At 55.4% G+C, this 7500-nt stretch overlaps 3 non-coding genes across 3 annotated transcripts in view; all 3 read left to right on the forward strand.

Annotated features, from left to right (window-relative positions):
• The first annotated feature begins 3458 nt into the window (after positions 1-3458).
• LOC126312930 (small subunit ribosomal RNA) lies at positions 3459-5351 on the forward strand. The gene has a single exon (XR_007554839.1). It is a non-coding gene; the product is annotated as a small subunit ribosomal RNA (ribosomal RNA).
• Positions 5352-5706: 355 nt separating this feature from the next.
• LOC126312993 (5.8S ribosomal RNA) lies at positions 5707-5861 on the forward strand. The gene has a single exon (XR_007554890.1). It is a non-coding gene; the product is annotated as a 5.8S ribosomal RNA (ribosomal RNA).
• A 188-nt stretch (positions 5862-6049) lies between these two features.
• LOC126312935 (large subunit ribosomal RNA) overlaps positions 6050-7500 on the forward strand; it is a 4222-nt gene continuing 2771 nt past the window's right edge. Inside the window, exon 1 of the ribosomal RNA XR_007554843.1 lies at positions 6050-7500. This exon is cut by the window's right edge and continues 2771 nt beyond it. This is a non-coding gene — a ribosomal RNA (large subunit ribosomal RNA).

A 7500-nucleotide genomic window follows, 5' to 3' on the forward strand; every position in this document is an offset into this window, starting at 1 on the left:
ATACTCGCCCACTGGTGGAAGGTAAGCATTCTGCTTTACATCAGTACATAACTAATATTTCAGTCGTCTGACGTCCCTCCTTAGTAAATGATGCAGGACCACATACATAGATGATACATACTGTAAACTGGGGAGGACAGTGTGAACCGCACTCGACCCAGTCACCCTATCTCACAGTCCACTCTGTGTGTAACAAAGCGAAAGCACCAAAGCACTATCGTTCAACAACATCCATTTTATCCTCGCTGCCACAGGACACTATCCAAACAACGACAAGAGGAACGTCACGTCCACTAATAAGACAGAATGTCTCACATCACCCGCAAACAACGCAGCTCAAATCAGCCAGCAACACCCACAGTGGTCCACCCAGTATCAACACAGGACGCAACGCCACGCCACAACACAAAAGGTACAAGTAATAAAATACCCTTTGGCCACACCCCTTATAAAGGCATCGAACCAACCCACCACCTGACACCAGCCAAACGTACATCCTGATTTGACACATCTCTGGCAACCTAACCCACGTTGGCCCTTAACCTAACCCACGTTGGCCCTTAACCTAACCCACGTTGGCCCTTAACCTAACCCACGTTGGCCCTTAACCTAACCCACGTTGGCCCTTAACCTAACCCACGTTGGCCCTTAACCTAACCCACGTTGGCCCTTAACCTAACCCACGTTGGCCCTTAACCTTACCCACGTTGGCCCCTAACCTTACCCACGTTGGCCCTTAACCTAACCCACGTTGGCCCTTAACCTAACCCACGTTGGCCCTTAACCTAACCCACGTTGGCCCCTAACCTAACCCACGTTGGCCCCTAACCTAACCCACGTTGGCCCCTAACCTAACCCACGTTGGCCCCTAACCTAACCCACGTTGGCCCCTAACCTAACCCACGTTGGCCCCTAACCTAACCCACGCTGCACCTTAACCTAAGTTACGCTGCACCTTAACCTAAGTTACGCTGCACCTTAACCTAAGTTACGCTGCACCTTAACCTAAGTTACGCTGCACCTTAACCTAAGTTACGCTGCACCTTAACCTAAGTTACGCTGCACCTTAACCTAACTTACACTGCACCTTAACCTAACTTACACTGCACCTTAACCTAAGTTACACTGCACCTTAACCTAAGTTACACTGCACCTTAACCTAAGTTACACTGCACCTTAACCTAAGTTACACTGCACCTTAAACTAAGTTACACTGCACCTTAACCTAAGTTACACTGCACCTTAACCTAAGTTACACTGCACCTTAACCTAAGTTACACTGCACCTTAACCTAAGTTACACTGCACCTTAACCTAACTTACACTGCACCTTAACCTAAGTTACACTGCACCTTAACCTAACTTACACTGCACCTTAACCTAACTTACACTGCACCTTAACCTAAGTTACACTGCACCTTAACCTAAGTTACACTGCACCTTAACCTAAGTTACACTGCACCTTAACCTAAGTTACACTGCACCTTAACCTAAGTTACACTGCACCTTAACCTAAGTTACACTGCACCTTAACCTAAGTTACACTGCACCTTAACCTAACTTACACTGCACCTTAACCTAACTTACACTGCACCTTAACCTAACTTACACTGCACCTTAACTGTCACATGTAACGTCACAGGAATGTAGCTTTGCCTAACAGCAACCCTCTGAACATAGTTCACTGCTTGGATCCTCTGGTGTCATGTGTATTTCTTGATGCCATGGTGCGTACCCTCACATAAAGGTCTTTCGAGTGTTGCGTACTTTCTACACAGTCCCGCTAACCACTGGAAGGGTGTACCGCTACAGAACGAATATCGCCCTCCCCTCCTGCCCTTCCAAGCTGGTCGGTCAGGCGTTTGTTTGTGAAATGAGCCTTGCAGCTGTTCAGTTGCATTCGGTTGTCGATGCAGTCAGTGTACGTTGTGGTACGGCCTGTGTGGACTGTCCGCTGATGTACGCATAACCCACACTGATCATCCGTCGTTACGTACTGAGTGACATAATGTGGCACATGCTTGACCGTACACCGGCTGCGCCCTACAATGGCGAATCATAAGGGCCATATGTTGTGCACGATGCTACTTGTCTCGTCTCCCCATTACAGCGAGATTGCACTGTTGTACGCCGTACAGACATGTGGTAAGTAGGTACGGACGAAAGTATTGCATGTTGGCCCCCCCCCCCCCTCCTCCCTCTGCCGGGAATCAGCGTGAGCCGTCTGTTGATGTAGCGACGAGGGTTTTCCTATTTAATCGTATTGCCCCACACAACATGATAGCACGGTGGACCGCGTTCCACATCTGCGACATGCTACAGAGGCCGGTTGACAGTCGACCGCGCAAGGGACATTGCACACGTGCGCGGACCATCTTCCACGTGTTCTCTCGTGTACATGCCGCAGTGTGTATGTGGGCTGATGTAGCGTGTCGTGACACATAACATGCAGGCATGCCAGAATCGTAGATTTCGCAAATGTAGATTGACGTATACGTTTGCTGCCAAAGATCCGCAAATGAACTGGAAATCAGTTGTTGAGCGGTTGTTCGCGCTGCAGGTGCATCGGTGATAGCGACGATCGGTACATCTGTGAACCGGTTGTTTCGGCGGTACCCGCCATGCCCCCGAACCTGAGTTGGCCATGTGGGTATGAAGCGATACGAGGCTGTGGCTTGGCGGGACAGTCCCCGGCCGGTGAGGGGGGGCCGCCCGGCGTGCTGGCCGCGCGCTGCGTGAGCGCACGCACTACAGCCGGCTGGTGGGGGGCGCCCAGTGGCAGGAGCGCCGGCCGACGGGCCCGGCTGGCGTCCCAGCTATGCGCCGGCGCACCCTGCGCGCGGCGCCAGGCGGCCAAAGTGGGTTCTGCCGAGCCCGGTGCGAAGCGCGGTGGACATCTGCAGTGTGCTGGTCCGATTGCGGACTGTGTGCGTTGAGGATGCGCCGCCGCCCGGCACTCGGCGTCGCGACGCCGTCTGCTGCTCGGTCGCCCCCAGCGGTTCTCGCAGGTGGTTTGTATCGCAGCTCTGCGGACGTGTTGGCGCGTGCGCTGTGCTGGGAGAGTTCGCTTCTGCACCCAAGTGGGGCTTTGCCCTTCTGTGGCGCTGGCGTTGGAGCTGCCGGTCACCGTAGGTGGCGCGTGTTGTTTCCCGCCGGCAATGCCACGACAGCACGCTCCCGGGCCTCTGTCGGCAGCGGCAAGCTCAGTTGGGAGCACGGGTGTTCGCACTGAAAGCGTCTACTCGCCTATCTCCGGGCGATTGCGTCTCTCTCGAACCCGACCAAGTACTTAGGACGGCGCTGCGCGCCGCCGGGACCTGAGAGGGTTTCGAGGTGTATCGTGCAGGGGAGCTCAGCCTCCTCCTGTTTGCAGAATAATTGAGCGGACGCTTGCGTGTTCGCGCGGGCACTCGGGACACACTCCCGGGCGGCCGGCTGCTCAGCTCTCGTTGACGCAGCTCCCTGGTTGATCCTGCCAGTAGTCATATGCTTGTCTCAAAGATTAAGCCATGCATGTCTCAGTACAAGCCGCATTAAGGTGAAACCGAGAATGGCTCATTAAATCAGTTATGGTTCCTTAGATCGTACCCACGTTACTTGGATAACTGTGGTAATTCTAGAGCTAATACATGCAAACAGAGTCCCGACCAGAGATGGAAGGGACGCTTTTATTAGATCAAAACCAATCGGATTGGCTCGTCTGGTCCGTTTGCCTTGGTGACTCTGAATAACTTTGGGCTGATCGCACGGTCCTCGTACCGGCGACGCATCTTTCAAATGTCTGCCTTATCAACTGTCGATGGTAGGTTCTGCGCCTACCATGGTTGTAACGGGTAACGGGGAATCAGGGTTCGATTCCGGAGAGGGAGCCTGAGAAACGGCTACCACATCCAAGGAAGGCAGCAGGCGCGCAAATTACCCACTCCCGGCACGGGGAGGTAGTGACGAAAAATAACGATACGGGACTCATCCGAGGCCCCGTAATCGGAATGAGTACACTTTAAATCCTTTAACGAGTATCTATTGGAGGGCAAGTCTGCTGCCAGCAGCCGCGGTAATTCCAGCTCCAATAGCGTATATTAAAGTTGTTGCGGTTAAAAAGCTCGTAGTTGGATTTGTGTCCCACGCTGTTGGTTCACCGCCCGTCGGTGTTTAACTGGCATGTATCGTGGGACGTCCTGCCGGTGGGGCGAGCCGAAGGCGTGCTTGCGCGTCCCGAGGCGGACCCCGTTGAAATCCTACCAGGGTGCTCTTAGTTGAGTGTCTCGGTGGGCCGGCACGTTTACTTTGAACAAATTAGAGTGCTTAAAGCAGGCAAGCCCGCCTGAATACTGTGTGCATGGAATAATGGAATAGGACCTCGGTTCTATTTTGTTGGTTTTCGGAACCCGAGGTAATGATTAATAGGGACAGGCGGGGGCATTCGTATTGCGACGTTAGAGGTGAAATTCTTGGATCGTCGCAAGACGAACAGAAGCGAAAGCATTTGCCAAGTATGTTTTCATTAATCAAGAACGAAAGTTAGAGGTTCGAAGGCGATCAGATACCGCCCTAGTTCTAACCATAAACGATGCCAGCCAGCGATCCGCCGCAGTTCCTCCGATGACTCGGCGGGCAGCCTCCGGGAAACCAAAGCTTTTGGGTTCCGGGGGAAGTATGGTTGCAAAGCTGAAACTTAAAGGAATTGACGGAAGGGCACCACCAGGAGTGGAGCCTGCGGCTTAATTTGACTCAACACGGGAAACCTCACCAGGCCCGGACACCGGAAGGATTGACAGATTGATAGCTCTTTCTTGATTCGGTGGGTGGTGGTGCATGGCCGTTCTTAGTTGGTGGAGCGATTTGTCTGGTTAATTCCGATAACGAACGAGACTCTAGCCTGCTAACTAGTCGCGTGACATCCTTCGTGCTGTCAGCGATTACTTTTCTTCTTAGAGGGACAGGCGGCTTCTAGCCGCACGAGATTGAGCAATAACAGGTCTGTGATGCCCTTAGATGTTCTGGGCCGCACGCGCGCTACACTGAAGGAATCAGCGTGTCTTCCTAGGCCGAAAGGTCGGGGTAACCCGCTGAACCTCCTTCGTGCTAGGGATTGGGGCTTGCAATTGTTCCCCATGAACGAGGAATTCCCAGTAAGCGCGAGTCATAAGCTCGCGTTGATTACGTCCCTGCCCTTTGTACACACCGCCCGTCGCTACTACCGATTGAATGATTTAGTGAGGTCTTCGGACTGGTACGCGGCATCGACTCTGTCGTTGCCGATGCTACCGGAAAGATGACCAAACTTGATCATTTAGAGGAAGTAAAAGTCGTAACAAGGTTTCCGTAGGTGAACCTGCGGAAGGATCATTACCGACTAGACTGCATGTCTTTCGATGTGCGTGTCGTGTCGCGCAACACGCTACCTGTACGGCAGTAGCCGTGCGCCGCGTGCGGAACCACGCGTGCCTCTCAAAACTAGCGCAAGTGTTGTTGTGTGGTACGAGCGCTGAAGCTCTGGAGCGGCTGGCCTGCGGCACCTGGCGCCTGGCGCCGGTTTTGAATGACTTTCGCCCGAGTGCCTGTCCGCTCCGGTGTGGAGCCGTACGACGCCCATCGGCCGTCAGGCCGTTGGACACAAAGTAATGGAACAGGGGCCGTCAAACGCCTCAGTCCCGCCTCTGCAACTGTCTTGAAAGAGACGGTGGAGAACTGAAAAGATAAAGATCACCCAGGACGGTGGATCACTCGGCTCGTGGGTCGATGAAGAACGCAGCAAATTGCGCGTCGACATGTGAACTGCAGGACACATGAACATCGACGTTTCGAACGCACATTGCGGTCCATGGATTCCGTTCCCGGGCCACGTCTGGCTGAGGGTCGGCTACGTATACTGAAGCGCGCGGCGTTTGTCCCGCTTCGGGCGCCTGGGAGTGTCGTGGTCGCCTGTGTGGCCGGCCGCGTCTCCTTAAACGTGCGATGCGCGCCCGTCGCCTGGCGGTTCGCATACCGGTGCTTTCTCGGTAGCGTGCACAGCCGGCTGGCGGTGTGGCGTGCGACACCTCGTACAACGACCTCAGAGCAGGCGAGACTACCCGCTGAATTTAAGCATATTACTAAGCGGAGGAAAAGAAACTAACAAGGATTCCCCCAGTAGCGGCGAGCGAACAGGGAAGAGTCCAGCACCGAACCCCGCAGGCTGCCGCCTGTCGTGGCATGTGGTGTTCGGGAGGGTCCACTACCCCGACGCCTCGCGCCGAGCCCAAGTCCAACTTGAATGAGGCCACGGCCCGTAGAGGGTGCCAGGCCCGTAGCGGCCGGTGCGAGCGTCGGCGGGACCTCTCCTTCGAGTCGGGTTGCTTGAGAGTGCAGCTCCAAGTGGGTGGTAAACTCCATCTGAGACTAAATATGACCACGAGACCGATAGCGAACAAGTACCGTGAGGGAAAGTTGAAAAGAACTTTGAAGAGAGAGTTCAAAAGTACGTGAAACCGTTCTGGGGTAAACGTGAGAAGTCCGAAAGGTCGAACGGGTGAGATTCACGCCCATCCGGCCACTGGCCCCCGCCCTCGGCAGATGGGGCCGGCCGCCCGCGCGGAGCAATCCGCGGCGGGGTCGTGTCCGGTTGCCTTTCCACTCGCCGCGGGGTGGGGCCGTTCCGGTGTGCGGTGGGCCGCACTTCTCCCCTAGTAGGACGTCGCGACCCGCTGGGTGCCGGCCTACGGCCCGGGTGCGCAGCCTGTCCTTCCGCGGGCCTCGGTTCGCGTCTGTTGGGCAGAGCCCCGGTGTCCTGGCTGGCTGCTCGGCGGTATATCTGGAGGAGTCGATTCGCCCCTTTGGGCGCTCGGGCTCCCGGCAAGCGCGCGCGGTTCTTCCCGGATGACGGACCTACCTGGCCCGGCCCCGGACCCGCGCCGCTGTTGGCTCGGGATGCTCTCGGGCGGAATAATCGCTCCCGTCAGCGGCGCTTCAGCTTTGGACAATTTCACGACCCGTCTTGAAACACGGACCAAGGAGTCTAACATGTGCGCGAGTCATTGGGCTGTACGAAACCTAAAGGCGTAATGAAAGTGAAGGTCTCGCCTTGCGCGGGCCGAGGGAGGATGGGGCTTCCCCGCCCTTCACGGGGCGGCGGCCTCCGCACTCCCGGGGCGTCTCGTCCTCATTGCGAGGTGAGGCGCACCTAGAGCGTACACGTTGGGACCCGAAAGATGGTGAACTATGCCTGGCCAGGACGAAGTCAGGGGAAACCCTGATGGAGGTCCGTAGCGATTCTGACGTGCAAATCGATCGTCGGAGCTGGGTATAGGGGCGAAAGACTAATCGAACCATCTAGTAGCTGGTTCCCTCCGAAGTTTCCCTCAGGATAGCTGGTGCTCGTACGAGTCTCATCCGGTAAAGCGAATGATTAGAGGCCTTGGGGCCGAAACGACCTCAACCTATTCTCAAACTTTAAATGGGTGAGATCTCCGGCTTGCTTGATATGCTGAAGCCGCGAGCAAACGACTCGGATCGGAGTGCC

The sequence above is a fragment of the Schistocerca gregaria genome, unplaced genomic scaffold, assembly GCF_023897955.1.
Source record: "Schistocerca gregaria isolate iqSchGreg1 unplaced genomic scaffold, iqSchGreg1.2 ptg000458l, whole genome shotgun sequence".
Taxonomy (NCBI): Eukaryota; Metazoa; Arthropoda; class Insecta; order Orthoptera; family Acrididae; genus Schistocerca; species Schistocerca gregaria.